This window comes from Rhinolophus hipposideros (assembly GCF_964194185.1).
Source record: "Rhinolophus hipposideros genome assembly, chromosome: X".
In the NCBI taxonomy this organism is placed as follows: Eukaryota; Metazoa; Chordata; class Mammalia; order Chiroptera; family Rhinolophidae; genus Rhinolophus; species Rhinolophus hipposideros.
The window spans coordinates 16,590,570-16,612,552 of record NC_138046.1 but is presented as its reverse complement, the minus strand read 5'-3'; the positions used below and the strand labels follow the sequence as shown (position 1 = coordinate 16,612,552).

At 41.2% G+C, this 21,983-nt stretch overlaps 1 long non-coding RNA gene across 1 annotated transcript in view; it reads left to right on the top strand.

Annotated features, from left to right (window-relative positions):
• The first annotated feature begins 240 nt into the window (after positions 1-240).
• The window catches only part of LOC308495481, a 63,285-nt gene continuing 41,542 nt past the window's right edge, over positions 241-21,983 (top strand). Inside the window, exons 1-3 of the long non-coding RNA XR_013992991.1 lie at positions 241-290; positions 2,159-2,194; positions 19,453-19,538. This is a non-coding gene — a long non-coding RNA (uncharacterized lncRNA). The remainder of the gene's footprint in view (positions 291-2,158; positions 2,195-19,452; positions 19,539-21,983) is intronic.

The following is a 21,983-nucleotide window of genomic DNA, read 5'->3' as shown; positions in this document are numbered from 1 at the left end:
CCACTGGAAATCAAGGCAATTTAAGTGCATTTTAGATCAGAGGTTTAGCTGTTAAAATTTGTCCTTTGATGAGCATGTACTTTTTAACATGTAATGCTTAATATGATTTTATGTTTTTGGAGGAATTTTGAGGCTAATCCCAAGGCATTTCATTTCTTTCCATAGAGCTTATCCCTTCTCCAGAGCACAGCCCACTTTCAAGTGGCTGCTGCGGCTTCCCCCCCCCTCCGCCCCCCGCCCTTCACTGCGACAAACTCAGAGCTGGTACAGACGCAGAACGCGTGCTGCTGGTAAGTAGCTGAGAAATATTTTGTAAAATAGGTACCCCAAATACGCTTTCTAAAGCAAGTGACATGTTTTGATGGAATACAATAATACAGAACTGTATAGGAATTTCTGACTCTAGTCAGCGGCATTGGGAAAATGTATTAAATTCTAAATGTTCCACAGTCACTTTTCTAGTTTAAAGTTTGTTTCTTAAGTGGTGAATGAGTTGCTGGAAGAAAATATAGACACTTCTTCCTTATGATTCTGGTAAGATATTTCCCAAAATAAGAGTTGACGAAGATGTCACTAAAAAGACAAATTGCATTCAGAATGGTATCTTAGCTTTACAATGTTTGGATTAGGCGTGATGAAATGGGTTACAATTCAAGATACTCTAAATTCTGATTTCCTTTCACAGTATGGAGAGAGCATGAGAAAAAAATGTTATTTTGCAATAGGGAAAAGGACACCATTCCTCATTTTTTTTAATTAAGAAAATCATGTGACTGGATGTCTGTACAGGAGAGAAAATGAGAATGAGGGCAGCCTATGATGTTTGCATTCATTACTTCATGTGAGAGATGAACGTGTGTTGAATGGGAAAGATCAAGAATTGGTTTTAGGATGAAAAATCACACAAAAAAAGAAGTAATGACTATTATAACTGCGCCTTTATCTTGAAAATAATTCATTTGTATTTGTGGACATCAATTTGTGCAGTAAAGACAGAATATTCTCAGTGTTTCTTTCTTCGAAAAGGGATATGAGAAGGATAGCAGAGATTCCTATCAACAAAGCTTTTCTGTTTGTTGCTGAAATGTGCCTGAAAAGGTGTAAGCTTTTGTGTGTCCTTTTACCTGGAAATGGCTTTTGTAGATCTATTTCTGTAAGAAAAAAGAAAAACATATCTAAAGTTGTGGTTTTTCATTTCTTTGAAATTCAGATTGTTTTGACACTTCAACAGGAAGAAAAGGGAAAAAAAGATAGGCAGATTTTTGAGTTAGATGATCAAATCCAGGAAGAAAAATAAGATTGAAAATGCTTAAAAGAAAGCCCACAAGATGGACCATTTTTTTCAGGCTGAAAATGTCTGCTGGTAGCATGTTTTGCAGGGGGGAAGGGGGAGAACATGTTGAAGGCAAAGGGAGGGGTATTGAACAGAGCACTGCAGCAAAGAGAATGACTGACGAATCCAGGGACATGTGACTATTCTCTGGTGTACTGAAGAAAATTTTCCAGGAGTCCATCTTGTAGAAAAAATTCTGTACTTACTAGCATGCAAATATTTCCATAATTTTTATGGAGTACATACTGAGTTAGTTTTGCTTGACCCTCTGTGGGTATACATTGGTACATTCAGTCTTTGCTTTTTATTGTCTTTATTCTAAGACTTTCTTTTCTGTGCTCCCCACCGCTTATATAACACTTATTAAAATATCTTGTTTAAAATGCCGTCTTTTCCTTTTAATTATAAGAAAAATCACATCGCTGTATAAATTTGGAAAAATTTAAAGATGACTATAAAAATTACCCAGAATCCCATAACATAGAGATAATCACTATTAACATAATTACTGTCAATCTCTTCTCTCTCAATACATGCAAATGAATGCATAGAAATAGAAATCTATATTTGTATATAAAATGAAGATCAGATGTACATATAGTTTTCAACCTGCTTTAGTTATTAAACAACATATTGGGAGAAACTTCCCATATTTTTAAATATCCCACAAGAAATGTGATGTTTTGTGGAGACATAATTTTCAATCATATAGATGTCCCACTAAATGTCCAATTATTGAGTGTTTATATGTGTAATTTTTGCTATCATAACTCAAGGAATATCTTTCCATATAAATCTCTGTGTGTTTTTGTTTTTTTCCCCTAGGAAAAATTTGTGGGCATGGAATTCCTGGATCAAATGGTATGACGCAGTTTACGGTTTCTCCTTCCAACCTCCAACCCCATATATGTCGCCTAATTTATTTGTCATATGTGGTAAAAACGTTATTTTCCAGTTGTTGTTTGCCTGTTGATTTTTTAAATCATTTATGGTGGGGTTATATTTACATGTCATAGCTTTACATTTTTAAATATCCACAACTATCAATTTTTGATTTTGTGATTTCTTTCTTTCTTCTGATGAGTATATTCACTTGTATTTTTTCCCTAGTCATTTCATTGCTTCATTTTTTACAATTAACTCTGATCATCTGGAATTCCTTTTGGTATATGGTATGAAGTAGGATCTAATTTTATTTTTTTTCCAAATAGGTCACCAATTGTTTCAGCATCATTTATTGACTAATCCAACCTTCCTCCACTGATTTGAAATGGCAACAACTGTTCTCTCATTACGTAGGGTGTAGCTTTCCACAGGTCAGCCATTTTTTCTCTACCTAAGATGGTTACATTCCACAATAGTATCCCTAACCTTCTTACAGCTTCTGGAAGCATTCTAAAGCATCATGTTCATGCTTATGCCCTTCAAGAATTCTAGGCACATGCAGTTTAGAACAGTGGTTTTCAAACAGGATTTTAAAATTTTAACTATTTAAAATTGTTATGAGATTTTTTTAAAAAAAAAATTAAAATTGAGGAATTATAAAACCACTGTTCCAGATGTGCTATTCCTCTTGGACACACCTGACATTCTAATTGTGTGTTCAAAAAAATGCCCTCCCCCCCACAGGGTTAGTGCTACTCCTAAGTTTCTTCCTTCAACCTCTTTTTCTACTCCTCAGGTACTCGGAGAATTAAAGCTGTCTGGACTCAGTTCCTGGAATTTTCTAGAATGGTATAAGAGGGATATGTAAGAAATGTATGAGGAGCAGAAATAAATAATGTTTGTCAGCCTGTTGCTGGCAGTATTCTGATCTAAGGGTTTAAAGGCGGTAGGGTGAGTCCCAATCTATGCCACCACTGCCACCATCTCTTACAGATAAAGGACACACCCCAGTGGTTCACCTCTTTTCACTGCAGGTGGAAGGCTCAAGAATAAAACACAGAGTCTTCTAGTGGGAGATGGGTTAAATGTTGCTCACAGAAATATTTGACTATTAAAGTCACCTGCCACCCACTGTTGACCCTCCATTCCCAAACCCAACACTGCCTTCTTTCCCTATTGACTTCTGAGCGGGCCTCTAGCCTTTACTGATTCTGAAAGAAAAAAAGTTGGCATGGGTGGGAGAATGCTCTCCCCACTCTTATTGCAAGGGGCTCCTTTGGCTCACAGCCACAGCCCCAGTCATTTCTTGACTTGCTGCATTAGGCTGTGATTTGTTTGTAACTGGAGGCTGGTTTCCCTGGCAACGGAAGCTTGCCAGGACTTGCGCATTTGCTCCCCTCTGCAGTGGCAGAATGCAGCAGTAGAGGCAAAGGAGGGGTCTTGGGAACCTCAGTGGCTGAAGGAATTATTCTGCCATCATGATGTCAGTTTTTCTGGCCTAAATTGCCATCGTTATTGTAAATAGAACGTTATTGTAAAACATGTTATCCCCATCGTTATTGTAAAAAAAAGATTGCATTTTTGTTTAATCCTTGGAAGGCTTTGAGGTACTTCCTTTATCTTCCTCCCAGATTACCTGCCCTCATTATGTCCACCAGTGACTATGAAGTCTTCCCAATGTTTGAGGCCACTGAGTCTCTCAGAGCGCCGAGGAGATTCATAGCAATGTACGCACAGAAAACAGACTGCCTGGTTTCAAACCTACCACTTACTATAGCTGAATTTATTTCTCTGTGCCTCAGTTTCCTCATGTAAAATGGGGATAATAATAGCACCTTTAGGACAGTGTCTGGCAATGGTAATCATTGTATGAGTGTTGGCCATTATTATGTATTGATATTGAAGGAGGCTTGCCCTGAAACAGACTCGTGCTGCTATGTACAAACTCACTCTCTAATGTCCACTGGCTAAATAACACAAATACACATTTACCTTACAGTACGTAGACTCTTCTCGTGACACACAGACAAATATCACGGCACAAAGACTTGCCCCATAGCACACAGACATTTCTCATATCACTGAGACTCCTGCGCAGGCACATATATTCTCCCCAAGGCAAAAAACCCCCCTAAGGGACACAGACTCCGCCTACCATAAAGACTCTACCCATGACACATGGACCATCCTGACATCACAGACTGTCCTCATATCACACAGGCCCTTCCCCTGGCACACAGAGTCTATTTAGAGCACACAGCCTCACCCCACACAACAGAGTCTCCCAAGAGCACGCATATTCTCAAGGCCAAAAGACTCACTGTACAGGACGCAGACACGCCCTACAGCACACAAATCCTCCCCATGGGACACAAACTCTTACCACAGCACTTGAGCTCTGCCCGTAGTACACAGACTTCCCACAACACATAGATTCTCCTAATGCCCCACTAGCTAAGCCCATCGCTGAGTCTCCCCATGGCACAAGACTCTCCTCACATCACATTGACCCTGACCAGAGCACACAGACTCCATCCCACAGCACACAGACAGACTCCCGCCAAGCTTGAAGACATCTCATGGCTAGAAGACACTTCCTGGAGCATGCAGTCCCTCCTCAGGGCACACAGCTTCACCCCATATCACACAGACTCTACCCACAACACACATATTCCCACCAGAGCACATGGACTGTCCAAAGAACACAGACATCCCCCCAGAACACAGTCCATGACACAGCTGGAAGACCCACACAGAGAGGTACAAAAACTCTGCCGCAACAACAGACTTACTCCATGACACACACACCAACCCAAGAGGATGCAGATTTGCCCCCTAGTACACAGATACTGCTCAGATCAAGCAGAGTCACCCCACAAAAACACAGACTAAACCCATAGCACAGAGTCTCCCATAATACACAGATTCTCCTCACAGCCAAAGGATTCTCCCCACAGAACACAGTCTGGCCCCCAAACTGAGATGCCCCACAGCACACAGACTCTCCCTAAAGCCTGTAGACTCATCCCACAAACATAAACTGTTTCCACAGGACACAGGCCCGCCCCATCTCCAGCAAACTGGCCCTAGGATGCACAGCTTCCCCCCAAGACAGACTCTCCCCACAGCTTGAGGACTCACCCCATGGTACACAGATTAAACCCATAGCACAGAGATGCAATAGTACCTATTACGGCATGTATATCCCCCCATGATGCATGGCATTGCACTGCAACACACAAACTTATCCCTCAATACAGCAGCTCACTTCCCAACAAACATAGTTACCACATAATGCGGATACTGGCCCGATGGTGCACTCATGTGCCCTATAATATCCAGACCTGCACCAAACACACAGTTCCCACACAATGCACACTGTAGCCCTGTGTCAACAAAACACACCTCACATTCTTCAGACACACTCTGCAATGAACAGACACACCTCACCATGCGTAACATTGCACTACAGAGTGCAAATTGGCCCTAGGATGGAAAGACTCATTCCACAACAGACACGCTCATGCCACAGCAACACCTAATGTCCCCCAAAGTGTTCTGATCTGCCCCTCAGGGCACTGTTGCAGACGTGATTCACAATACTCACACTCATCTCACAACACAGATGCAAGCCATCCATACAAACACATTCCACGGCACCACACTCCACCCTTAGAATGCACAGAATTGTCACAGCACACTCCATACAGATTCACTTCCCCCTAACTACACTCTTTATGGTGACGGCACAGTGCAAACCTATGTCCCCAAACACATGCAACCATTTGCTCTCCACCTGCCAGCTTTACCTCAAAGCACATGGACCGGTTTCACTGCTCACGCTGCTGCCCATAAACAAGATATACGCAACCATGAACAGGATTCCACCAAAATGCCTAGATTCTCCCATCAATATACACACACAAGCACCACTGAACACTGAGAGTCATCCTAAGTGTACAGAAAAGCCCTTTGGGATGTAGACTTGCCCCACATCATAATCACACCCACACAACTTACAATTCACAGGCATGTCTATAAACACATACCAGGGGTACCAAAAATGTATACAAGTGGACACTTTGGCCAGTGTTGCTCAAGCAGTAGTTTGCTATCATCAGAAGTGTCTGGACGCTGATGGGAACCACTTTGAGCACCTCTTGTCATTGCAGAAGTCACACGTGACTTGTATTCATCTTTTGTTATTGGTATATATTGAGTATTACAATGTTAATACAGTTTTCCTTTCTTAAAATGTGTATACATTTTTTTGGCACCCTCTGTAGATTTTTCCCACAATACCCAGAATTGCATCACAACACAGACTTACTCGAAAATGGAAAACCTACAGCGCACACAAAGATTCCCAAGTGTGTAGACATATAATACACATATAACCCTGCAATGCAAAGATCTCCATCATAGTTTACAGACATGCTTTACCATATTATTGGGCTACAACTCTGGCCTACAGCAGATACGCAGCTTGTGTAATGGTTAAGAGCAAGGCCTCTGGACCCACACAACCTGGGTTTGAATCTGGGTTCCATCCCTTTCTAATTGTATCACCTTGGGTAAGTATATTTCTCTGTTCTTTAGTTTGCTCATCTGTAAAACAAAGATAACACTAGTACCTACTCAAAAGGGTAGTTGTGAGTATTAAATGAACTAAGATATGTTAAGTGCTTCATACAATGCCTGGCACATAGGAGCTATTATAATTGTTAATATGTTACTATCACCCCCCAACCACCACTATTACTACTAAAGCAAAAAGAGCCTGCTTCAAGTACCTAGAATCATCTGACAGCACAAAGATTCACCACATGGTACATAGACTAGCCCCAAACACCTAGAAACACTCTACAACATACAGATACCCAACCACAACACCCACACACCAGACAGAGTACAGAAAGAAGCCTAAACCAGATACCACTCAAAACACACAGAACTGTGTCACAATTAAGAAATCTGTTGTACAATGCGCAGCCCTGCTCCATGATACACAGACTCATCCCACAGTGCCCAGGCTGTATGCATAACACCTACGTATACCCCACAAGACAGACTCACAACACACACACATGCAGTCTACAACTCAGCGATAAGCCCTATATTACACAAACACACCCTACCACACACAAATTTTTGTTGCATGTGTGGATATATCTGCTATTCCCAGACATGTTCCAAAATTTATGCTCCTAAATTTATAACACTTGTACCGTGATACTGACTCATCCTACAACACAGCTCACCCAACAATTAAGGGGTGCTCTCTGATGCAAACTTACCACGATACGCAGACTCATCCCAAACACCTAGACTTACTCTCCAGTAGAAAAACTTGCTCCAAAGTAGCTTAGCATGCACACACATGCCCTATACAATGCATGGAATTACATTATGACACACACACTAAACCCATAACATAAGAGCTTTCCCCATAAATTCGGGTTTGCCTCAGGAATATAGAGACTATTCCAGGATACATGTCACATCTGCCAAGGCACCTGGAGGTACTTTAATATGTACAGAGAAGGTTTACCAGCATTGCATAACACACACCCTTCCTGTACAATGCACAAACTTGTCCCCTTCCAAAATGCCCACTTGACTCCAATGCACAGATGTGCTCTACAACACAAAGACACTTCCGATGAGCACAGACAGACCCAGTATGCAGAGACATACTCCACACCACACCAACTCCCACACACACACCCTATAACACACAGACATCCTACAATGCACCACCCCATGTAGCAATTAGCCTCAGAATACCTGGAGACCCCCTACAACATATACACATTTCCCACAGCACACATGGTTCCCTCACAATTCACAATTTACAGACTGCCTCTATAAAGCACACACTTGGACACCAATACCCACATTCACTCCACAAGACACAAAGCAATGCCCTTTCAACAAGACCCACCGCACAACTCACAGATAAACCCCACCATACTTGGATAAATCTGACGGTCCCTAGGTACTCTGCAACCCAAGACACGCCACAACATCTTGATACCTCACGAGGCCCAGAGACATGCCCGAAGACATGCACAGTACACCCTAAACAAAGGGGCAGTCTAGGTTGTGGTTAAAAGCTTACATTTAGGATTCAGGCTGTCTGGGTTCCAATCCCACATGTATGATTTAATAATTGTGTAAACTTGGAAAGTTTTCTTAACCTCTCTGTGCCTTGTTTTCCTCAGGTATCAATTGGGAATAATAATGGTACTTGTTAGGGCTGTTAAGAGGAATAAATGAGTGAATGTCTTCTAAAGTGTTTGGAACAGTGCCTGGCACAGAATTAGTGTTATCGATGTTAATTGATCTTCTTATTGTTGTTGTTGTTGTTTCTACACATGGAACTGGACCATAATAGTAAGACTCAATCTAAAATAATTAGAATTAACCCACAACATATAGAGTATACACCCATAAAGCACAGAATCACATCACAACTCATACTTTCACCACAGGTTCCTTACAGTTTCCGTGTCAACTACACTTAGCCCTCAACACCCAGAAGCATCCACCACACCGATCTCTGCATAACACCTAGACTCATCACACACCACCTAGACACGTATTGCAGTGCACAAATATATCTGCAATACAGAAACTCATCTGTGCAGAGATTTCGCCCATTTCAACTAAATACACCCTATCCTATATATCATGCTCGACACTACACATACTCCCCACAGAACCCATAGGCCACGCAACACAAAGAACTCACGTTAAGATCCCTAGAAACAATCCACAACACATACACTTCTCCAACACCATCCCTATCACAATCCACGAACATTACCTGTACATCCCAAATTACCCACAATGCTTACAGACTTGCCCCATAATGCACATAATCTCTCCACAGGATCCAGACTTGCTCTATAACACACAGGCTTGTCCCATAGCACATGGATTGGCCCATTCCCCACGAGTATGATCTTCAACATACAGAGTCATATGACAAAGCAAACATGTCCCACGATGCCTGTTCTAGGCACATAAACACATTCTGGTTCCACACACCGAAGACTTAGCGTGAAACATCTAGAATCAACCCAGTAAATATCATTTCACAATACCAAGATTTGTCCTACTACATACAAAAAACTCTCCCAATGCACAGACCTGGTACGCAGAACCTCAACATGCCCTACAATGTACAGACTCAACTTCACAGTGCAGACTCCTCCCACAAAGTAGCGAATGGCACCACAGCACACCATCTTGCCCCACTGTGTACATTCTAGCCTCACCATACCTAGACATAGTCTGCAGTGCACAGGCATCCCCACAACTCACAGCCCCCAAGGGAACAGAATTACGCAAAAGTCCCAAATATAATACACCTTCAGTTCTCCCCACGTAGTCGCCCAATATGCAGGGCCCATAGCACTCAAATACAACCTATGACCACAGGCTTATCCCACAATCTGCAGACATGCCCCATGATAGATAAATATCTCCCACAATGCACCTCTCTGCCTGCATCACCCACGCTCAACCTGAGAACATTCAGAGTCAACTCACTGCTCACAGATTACCCCACAACCCACAAATACATTCCACAATATACAGATGTGCCTCTCAAAGTAGGAACACAACCCCAGTCCACAAGCTCACCCCATAATGCACAGGATAATAACACAGTTACCAGGTATACCCCAAAAAGTCCATACTGCCATGCCATGTACACTCATCACACACCAAAGTCATACCCCACAAAGCCAAGTATAAACCCCAACAAAGCAGAGGTAAACCCCACAATGCAAAGACCTTACTCATGACACAAGCATACCATGCAACAGACAGACCCTCCTACCTTGCACAGGTTGGAATTAACAATGCACAGACTCATGCTATAAACTGATTTGCTCCATAATAGACACAATCGCTCCACAATGAATACACTAGAACCACAACACCCAGGCTCACTGCAAAGCATTCTCCCCACATTTCCCCACCACATAAGAAGCCCTATAATGCGTAGCTATGGCCCCCAACTCACAGACTTATGTAACCACAGCTAGACAAACCATACACTGCATAGACATGCGCCACAATCCAGACAGATGTCAGAATACCTTGTATGCCATAGGAACATGTCTCATAACACACTGAATCCTGTGCAATGCACAGCCTTATTCCATGAAGCACTGGTTCAACCCACTCAGTCTGATCTAACACCACACCTCCTAGCCTTGTCCCCAAACACAAAGGCATGTCCTATAATGTACAGACACGTGTCCCACCATCCAGAATCACTCCGTCATGCCCAGATTCACTCCACAATACCAAGAAACATCATATTATTAATGAGCAGACAGAAATGCACAGCACACAGACTTGCTTCAAAAACACACAGCTGCACAACAGTGCACAGACATGCCTTACAACAGACGTGCCTCAAACATAGCCTCACTTTGCAGTGCAAACACCTGGCTTACAGGGAAACTCAGAGCAACAAAGCGCCTAGACCTGCCCTGCAGCACAGAGACACATCCTACAATGCCCATCCACAACCAACCGCACAGATTCACCCCATTGATTGTGAACTCATCGCACAGCATGCTGAATTGCAAAAATCCCAATGCACAGACACAAATGCACAACTCAGACTCTCCCCAAAACACAGAATCATAACACAAAGCATTGCAATGCCCCACAATGCACAGTATCAAGTCACAATGGGGAGACGCATCTCATGTCACATGACTCTTCCTACAGTGAAGAAACATGCTCAAAACATGCATCTCTTCCATTCATGACTCCGTCATCTAGACATCCTTTACAATTCCTAGACACAGTACCAAGACTCTGTCCACCACTCAGACCCACACCAAAGCGCACAAAACCAGCCCAGAGCATACAGATTCCCCACACATTGTATAGGGTCGACTCATGACACAGATTTGCCACAAAGTTCAGAATTGGCACAAAACACACACACTTTTACACACACACGTGCTTCAACACAAAGACTGACCCAAAAAACACTTGTGGTCAATGACAATACTCAACCTCTCTCGACAAGGCATGGAATAGCATCACAAGGCACAATTCGTCCTATAATATATAGGACAATTCCACAATTAGCAGTTACCCTGTGGTACAAAGATTTGCCTGAGCGGTATACACACAGGCACTATAACACGTAGAAACACCCTACAATGTAGAGACTTTCCCCAGATACAGACTTCTCTCACAACACACAGGATTACGTCACAGCACATCAGCTCACTGTTCAAGTCATAAATCAGCCTAACACAATTTCCCCCACATTGCACTAACACCACAAATCCCAGACTTATACAAAAACACACAGGTTTGACCCAGAAAGTCTCAAACTCACAGTACAACACAACACACTCTAAAAATAGTTGCCAAATAATATTAAAACATAAAAACATGCCCTATAGAAACACTCTTAACAAGCCTAGGGTTGCCCTGCCATAGATAGAAAGGAACAACAGCACTCAAACTGAGCTCACAAGTGTTTTTAGTTGCAGAATTGCATCATAACACACAACCATGACCAACAACTTACAGACCTACCCCAAAGAATCACCCCATGCCACACTTGCCACCACTCACACTCAGCCCAAAATACACAAAACCAGCCTGCATCAAACATAGCATAGCTTAGATTTACTCTCACTTAGAATCAATTCACAACTCATATTTGTCCCACAATACCCAGACACACATTATAATGTATAGACAACAATCACAACTTAGATTCTCCCAAAACAATGCACAGAATCCAGAAACACCACAGAGTTCTTCCTCAATGTCCGGATTCACCTCATAGCACCCCAAATTGCATAAAAACACACACCCATTCCAAAATGGACAGCTTCTTCCACAAGTCTTGCATACATCCCACAATACACAAATATGCGTCCTAAGATATAGACTCTCTAGAAATGCACAGCATAGCACAAGAACTTACATTTCTAAAAACATACACTCCATAATGAATGGACCTCTCCATAAAATCTTGTCACATCCTTAAACATGTAAACTCCCCCACCAGCATAGTCTTGTACAGTAGCTCTAAAACTAGATTTGCCCCACAATGTGTAGAATTGCCCCACAATGTGTAGAATTTTACACAACTTCCAAATTCATCGCACAATTCACAGACTTTCAGCCCTATACACAGTGTTATCTCACAATGCAGAGACTCATCCACAAAGAAAATAATTTACCCGTGGTGCAACACAACCACCAGATATGCCCCCAAATACATAGTCGTACACTACAACACCAAGAAACACTCCATAACATTCATAGAAGCCTCATAATGCCCACTCTCCCATAACTCCCACACTCACCTCCTAATACCTAGACTAGCTTATGATGTCACACATATTCCATGATGTAAGACTCTCACTACAGCCCATGAAATCCCATCGCAATGCACAAATTGACCTCACAATGCAAAAATTCTCCAAAAAAATGCCAAGACTTGCCTCATAAGGCATCTGATATTACAATAATACCTAGATTTGCCTGAAAACTCAGCACCATATTACTACATTAATGCCTCATAATGCAATGAGCAGGCTTACCCCACAATGCCCAGACCCTAAAACACCAAGACATGCCCTCTAACACAATGCAAAAATTTCCCTAGAATGCACAGCCTTGCTCTACACCATACATTTACCCAAGTATGGTAAAAGTAGATCCCAAACATCCAGCCACACCCCCAAATTCACAGTCTAGCCATACAACACTAAGGTATGTCTCACAATGCACCAACTAGCTCCATAATATGTAGATACAGATAAACTCACTATGGACAGTTGTACCCTATGACACGAAGGTTTCTTCCGTAAACACAAAATCGCCTTCTGATGCACCCCCAAAACACACACACTCCACAAGGCAAATACCCAAAAAGAAAACATGTGTCTCCAACCCCCAGAATTGCTCTAGGGCACACAGATTTGCCCCAGGGGATGAAGGCATACTCCATATTGTACAGTTATGCTCCTCCCCAGACATGCATTACAACACAGCCTCGCCCCACAAGGCACCCTAGACCTACAACCCAGATACAGTCTATAGTGTGCATACTCATCCCCACAACACCTTGGCCAAACCTCCAAAGAAAAGATGTGTCCTACGATGTCCAAAATACCTTGAAAATGTGCAGACACTCCCGCAGTCCCAGAATAGCTACATCATGATCAGACTTTCTCCAAATTCACTCCAAAACACATAGACTCAAATCACAACATACAAATTCAACCCATCTAAGGTTCTCCCTACAATACATTGACAATTCCTTCCACACTCAGACTCTCCTACATGCACAAAAATCTCATTATTACCTCACATCATCCCACAAAATCAATACATGATCCACAATCATACAGACAAGCCTCATGATCTATAGACTGGCTTCACACTTCTGAGACATGTACCCTATAACGCACAGACATGCCTTACCACACAAACTCACCCCACAAAACAAATCATCACCCAACATAAAGATCCCAAACTCAAGACGTGCTCGGTTATGCACTGGCATACTCCACAACACAGAGAATTACACCATAAGGCAGATATGTCTTGTGGCACGCAGACTCGTCCCGCAGCACAAACACAAGCTCCCCCACACCCAGACTCACCCCTAATAGCTCACACTCTCTTGATAACACCAGGGCATACCCAATACCACGTCCAGAATTAGCCTATATCATACAGACTTGCCTCATAATGCACAACATTGAACCACAACCTCCAGAAATGGCATACTATGTACCGACACAATCGCATACCCAATAGACTCCCCCCTTTAAAAAAAACCACATAGATTTCCCATAAGGCACAGGCATACCCTAAAATGCAAAGACTGGCCTTACGACATTACAATTTACTGTAGAACCTCTAGAATCAACCCATGACACACAGTCTTACCCCATTACTCCAAGATGGATCCCACAATGTACAGACTGCAATGTATAGACCACACCACCCATATATGCTCTTCAATGTGAGGTCATGTTCCCCAGTCCCTAGATTTCCCCAACAGTATATCCAAAAAATCATAGCCATAAAATTCACGATGTTCTGAACCACTCCTACAACACACAGTTACTCTAAACCAGATGCTCAGGACCCACAGAGCCCGTAATTCATGGAGAAAATCCAAAACGCACAGCTTCACCTCACACCCCCTAGCTATGCCTTCTTAGATGTAGAAAACAACCTCATAATACACACATGAATCATACTGCTCTCAGTCTGACACCACGAGAAACTCATTCACAGGACCTGCAATTTACAAACACTTCCCACTACCCGTATACTCGCCCTAGAGCACATAGACCCATCTTTCTTTAGACACTCACCCCACAGCATAAGACTCATCACCCCCAAACACAGAGAATCAACCCACAAGACAAAGACACCTCCCCTGTAACAAAAAGATTTTGTCCACCGCACTCAGACTCACCTCACTTCCCCTGACTCACCCCACAACACCTAACCACACCACTACACAGAGACATGCCACCTAACCCAGAAACTAGGCCCAGAAGACTCAGACATGCCCCCCACGGTTCTCATAGATTCATATTACAACATAGAGAACAGCCAATAACAGAGACATAATCCACACGTTCACCCTGCAACACCGAGATTTGCCCCAAACTTTGGACACTCTTAATAATACCCAGACTTCCTCCACAGTATTCAGAAAGCCTCACAACATCAAGAAAAGCGGAGCAATTTGTATGCTCACTCTAGAACATTCAGCCTCACTTCTGGAGGCCCACACCCACTCTATCACATTTAATCCTCAATAACATGTTAGAGCTTTGGCAAGTGACTTCACTCTTTTGAGTCTGTCTACCCATTTGTAAACATGATGAAATACTTCCAAGAATTAACTGAGACAATTTCAGGAAAGAATCAAGGTTCAAAATGCAGTCTTTGGAGGTAGACGTGTCTGCTCCCCATCTCAACTCCCCCACTTCCTGGAACTGGGACCTTGGCACATTCGATAGTAGAAATGGTCAGTGGTAGAGTAGAAGGAATATGGATTCGGTGTCAGTTGGGCCTGGTTTGGAATTCTACCTCTGCCACTGATTGGCCACGTGACCCACACAATGCACTCTAATTCTCTGATCCTCATCCTCATTTATAAACTGATTCGTGCCTCCTATGCTGTCATAAGGATTAAGTAACACCAGGTATCTTAATCTGAATTTCTAGCCAAAGAAAAGAAGTAGAATGGAGAAAAAGGTAGGAGTAACTTTGGAGCCCTGTGTAATAGGCACGCCCTGGAGGAAAAAAAGGGGGCATGGGGACTGTGCAGTGTGGGTTTTGGACAGCCAAGAGGCAGCATATGGGCCCTGCCTGGGGCCACAGTTGGCAGAGTCTCCAACAGAAATATCCCTTCTGGCAGTGGGACTTGAAGATCCGAGCAGCCACCTGCTTTTTGTCTTCAGATTATAAAAAGCCTGTCTTATGAGACCATAGTTACTATCTTCAATCATCAACATTTTTCAAAGGAAACTGTTTTTTAATATTTATTTTCTTGCCTGCTTCAAGAGTAGGAAGAAAATCTCGAGGCCCCTCTGCTGGCTGTATCATAGAAAAGCAGGTGTGGAAATGACCAGAAAAGCCTTTCCAGGAGAAAGTGCTCACACCTACACACACACATATTCATCATAGACAAGTACACACACGCAACACATGCACACACGCAGTGCCACAGATATTTACTCTGACATAGACCTACAGGTGTGAACTAATCCCACAGACTATACATTCTTAAAGCCGCAGCCGAAGACACATGTTTGCACAAATATGAACATAGAACACAGAGTCCCAACAGGGGTCATCTCATGTTTGCACAAATACACATATGCATACACACAGATACACACGAATGCCTACAGTTCTGTTTGTAGGCACAGAGCAACATATAGTCATAAATATATACTCCACACTTGCACAGACCCAGAGAAGCACGCAGCCATGTATATACGCCATCCAGACGATGTGTTTGCTGATCCATAACCTCAAACGTGCAAACACACACGTCCACACGTACAAAAACACATAGATGTTTCTGGAGGCTCATGAGGCACAGACACATTCTCAGACACCCCCAGACATTTATGCAGAAATGTAGACAAGCATACCCGAACCCACATGGGCACATGTGAGCACACACACCCATAGGCATGCATAGAGTCATTCATATGCAGACACGGGTATGTGTGTTTTTACTGCTATGCAGAGGCACAGAGACATGGAGACATTGACACAAATGCTGAAACACAGATGCATTCATAGGTAGGTACACGTGTTTGAAACATGTACTTACCGGCATTTTCATGCTCACAGAGTCCCATCCATATACACACAAAGGCATAGCTGTTATTCATGCACACATGCTTCAACATGCTCATGTGTGTGCATGCAACGTAAGTCCATGTGTACATGCACATAGGGCACACATGGGAATATTCATGCATGTGGGTGGACATATGGAAATACACAAGTACAAAAGGGTGCACACATAAAGGTGCTTTCATATGGAGAGATATGCATTATAGATAGATGGATAGATGATAGATAGATATAGATAGACAGATGATGATGATGATGAAGATAGATAGATAGATAGATAGATAGATAGATAGATAGATGATAGATAGATTTAGCCGAGACACTTTCATATGCAGAAGCATATATCTACACAGAGAGGCACAGGCCTCAAGACTCACATGAAGAAACATGTGGGCAAGCACATCAGCACTCACACACGGACTCACCCAGATGAACAAGAGGAGCGTGCAAAAATCACATATGTGTGCAGAAAGAGGTAAATTCACAGACACATGCATGTGCACGGAGACAGACATACACGGAGCCACACCCATACCGACTCACCAAGAGACGGTGTGTGCAGATGTATGCAGAAACATATATACCGTTTTATACACATAGAGACATTCCACATGGATGTGCAGATAGACATGGAGACCCACGAACGCATACCTGAACAAACAGCACACAGATACATGCAGAAGCATGCGTGCCCATTGATCTGTGCATGCTGACATAGAAATGTGTGCACCCACACTACCAGAGCCCAGCACACCTTCTCACACACACACGCTTGCACAGACACTTGTGTGTATAGTCATCTGTATGCATGCGAACATGCATGCATTCCTCAGAGGCATGCACAAACAAATACAGGGACAGAGGCACACACACACACAGACATACAAAATTCCCATGCATATAGAATCCTCCCATGCACACAGCAACATAAACATCTGCACATGGACACACAGGTGCATGCACCCAGTCATCCAAAGCAATTCATTGTCATGCAGACAGACGTAGGCACATGCACACACAGGGCCCTCACAGACGTGCAGATGGTCACCCAGACACACGCACGCAAACAGCAGTGGATGAACAGCGAGGCATGTACGTATGATATAGAAGGACCTAGACACAGATCAAGGGGCTTACAGGCAAGAATGTGCAGGTACACATAGACTTACACTCAGACACACACACATACTATATGCACACAGACGTGTAGACATGCAGAGAGCCACATAGATGAATATTTGCAAGCAGTAAACATAAGACTAAATGTGTTCACACAGACATAGATGCTATCTTATACACATAGACTCACGCAGATATATATATATATATATATATATATATATGTATATATATATATATATATATGTATATATATATATATATATATATATATATACATACACACTGGGATAGAGGTACAGCCCCACAGACTTACATATGTACACATAGACATGGATACAGCCCCCCCCAAAGACAAGATTCTACCCATTCAAATGGTTACATGTTCCAAACCCCCATTATGGGCACATGTACACAGAGCTCTATAAATGCACTTGTACATACATGCATACATAAATGCATATTAAGACACATAAATGCATATTAAGATGCACACTCAGATGCCAGGTGTATACCCCCCCCAATACACAAGCACACAACATCCTCAGTGTATAAAAGTAAGTGACATACACGTATATCTACAGACAATATAGACTGAAGCACTAAAAAATACAGACATTCACGGCACTCGAATGCACAGAGATGTACCCTCACATGTCAATCTATGCACCCATTGGCACACACACACACAAAATGGTCTACAAATGTACTCCTATGCCCATATCGCACTCAATCCTAAGGGTACATCACATATGTGAATACACACACACGTATACATCTGCCAACTTAGGCATATAGCTACAGACATGGGCTTAATCATGCTACAAATGGAAACAGACTCATGCAGATTTATACGGATGAAAACAGAGACTCCATCACATATAAAAGGATGTGCAAATAAACACTTGTCCAAAGGAGGATGTGACTTTTAACGTATCTATTTCTTAGCCTCTACAAGAGGTAATGAAAAGTATTGAGCTCCCTGTGATGACTAGACTGTTTAAAATCAGATGTGGAAATTATCAGAGAGGTCTCTAAAAGATCTGGAGGGAACATGTGTGCATGTGCGTGCACGTGCACACACACACATGTCCACAGGCACAAAACCACAGGCATAGAATCACAGGAAAGCACAGAAATATAAACATGTATAGCCAAATGTAGAAAGATATGTAGGCACGCACACACACACTCACACTGAAACATCACACGGTGTGATATTTAAGGGTATGGCTATTGAATTTGGAAACAAACCAAACCAAACCTATGTTTGCATCCCAGCTCCAGCACTTACGAGCTGTATTATTTACCATTTTTCTGCTTTCTCACCTGTAACGTGGAGGTTCTATTAGCACCTATCTCTTACAGTCATTTGAAGATACAGTGAAACGAAAGGTTTAAGCTCGTATTTGGAATGTCATAGGTCCTGCTGCTGCTGCTGCGGCGGTGGCTGCATTTTGATTTTGCTAGAGCTGAAGTTCTTAGGTGGATAGGGTTTGGGTTTTCTGGTCAAGTGCGTGTTCATGTCATATCCTAGAGACGTATTAATTAACATTATTCGTAAATGGTATTAATGAAGAATAGTTACCTTCAGAGACAAAGCCCTTTCTGAAATGTTCTGTCCCTGGCAAATGGAAAGACCTAAAACAAATATTTCCTGATTTTGTTTGTTATGATTGTCACTGTTATTTGTATCCTTTTCCTTTTTGCAGGAGGAGATGGCAGATTGGAGCGAGCCCCGGGAAGGGAAAGAGGGCTTTCCTCCCGGTGCACATATGCCACCTAGTGACCATATTGAGTAAGTACAGTATTTGTGGAACGTTCAGAAACATTTCCTAAAATTTCACCCATTGCAAAGTTGAATAACCTCCCTGGCGAATAAGCTAGTATACATAAACTATATTCGGAAATTAAAATATTCGGAAATTAAAAATAGTTATAAAATAAAAAGAAACCTTTCTTCCTAAATTTCTTTCCCCTCCGCTCAGTTTTCCTCTGGACTTTATTGAGACTATTCTGTAGCAGTGGTCTTCAAACTTTCTAATTATAGGCCGCCTAAAATAATTTTGAAAAACTATCTACCCCATCACATATCTTTAAGTTAGTGTCTGAAGTTTCTTATCGTAAGTTTAATTATTTGTAGAGTTATTTCCAGCTTATTGTATTTACTTATGCTTTTAAATAATATGATTTCATTGCATTTTGCATGATTCAGTGAACTAAAAATACTACAGTAACTTGATACTCATCATTGTTCATTTAAAAGCAAACAAACAAAGAAAGAACCATGAACAGACAGAAATTTTACATGATTTTATTACCTCCTTGAAATCAGCATTTCATTCAACTTCCCTCGTATAATTTATACTAATGTGATATATTTTTATGTTTAAAGGCCTTTTATTTTCACCCTACCATACATCTCTGCAAAAAGTATATATGGACTGAAATAAATTTTCCTATAACCCTAAGCCTCTGAGTATCAAAATTTTTATCATTAAATTACTAGTAGTATAGAGTTTATCAGACCAGTGTAAAATATTACACATTTTGATAAGTAATTATTTAAAAACTAGAGTTTGGTTAAAAATGCATCGCTTAAGTAAATATGATTATTTATTTTCCCCCAAGTAATAGTCATGACTCTAAGGATAACTATTACTTCTAATGAGACAGAGTGCATTATAATTTTTTCCTATTTTTTACTTTTGTAGATATAAAAACTCAGAAAACTTTGTTCCCATAAATAAATAGAAGGGAATGGAATGACTGTCCACATCGTGGGTCAAAACTCACACAGTGACCACTCATCAAAAATAATTTTTAATGATTTAAAATTGTTTTAATTAAAATTTTTAATTTTTAACAGACAACTTGATGAGGCCTATCTTTATCTTCATAATTTTTTTAAATTGGGGAATATTGGGGAACAGTGTATTTCTCCAGGGCCCATCAGCTCCAAGTCGTTGTCCCTCAATCTAGTTGTGGAGGCCGCAGCTCAGCTCCAAGTCCAATCACCATTTTCAGTCTTAGTTGCAGGGGGCGCAGCCCACCATCCATGTGGGAATTGAACCAGCAAGCTTGTTGAGAGCTCGCATTCTAACCAACTGAGCCATCTGGCCACCCCAAGGCCTATCTTTAAAAGTGTGAAAGCAAAGAAGCCTCAGTTTACAAAAGGATTTGTTGCCAAATCATTTTTTTCTGACTTTCTGAGAAGTTTACTGAAATGGCCATACAAGATTTAGCAAATGACTATCATATTTGTCATACTTTCATTTTGAGACATTATGTTAAATCCAATACACTTACAAAAGGTTGAGAAAATCAAAATACTGAGATCAATGTCTTAGCCAATACAATCATTTTGATGAAATGCCTTTAATTCATTATATCCTTTAAATATAAAACTTTGAGCTGCAAGTTTGGATCATTAATTTCATGGAAAATATTTAGAATATAACTTAATTGGCAAAGGCAATGTTCATATGGAAATAATCAGCCAAATCAGCTTTACCTTCAGAAAAAGTGTCTGACTACATTCTGAGGAGAAATATTAAATATGCATTCTGAGGAGAAATATTAAAACGATGGAGAAATCAGCTATGGGACACCTCTTATTAAATAGTTTACTAACAAACTACACTGAATGTTAAAATGATGAGATTTATGTACACTTCAAAATAAATTAAGAAATTAAATAATAATTTTGTTTCTCATATGTAATTTTAAATTAAACAATGGAGTATGTAGGTAAGATTATAAATCATGTATGAAACAAGGAATCTGATGGCAGGCATAGTTTACTTTGGTAAACACATATGCATTGTTTTTTTAGAACACTAGTATTGGGTTTCTGGAAATAATTGAGAATCAAATATAAAAATTGTAAAATCCATTTATGTTATTAGATCACAGAATCAAACTTTCAACCATATTTTATCAAAGAGAAAAGTATATTTAGCTAAAAAAATAATTGGTCTAGCAACCAGCATATTTTATTTTTGATAATAGGGAGTAGAAAATACATTATTATTTATAAAATGAAATGAGAATTGACTTTAACTGGAAAAGATATTTCAAGAGACAATCTGAGAAAACAGGTTTTAACAAGTTTAACGAATGATGTACCTTACCTGAAAGAAATCACATACGATATCTATGCATAAGTTTTACCAGGGTAAACACTTCGTAATACAGGAAAACATTCCAGTTATATTTAAAAGAATCAATCAACTGTTTATAC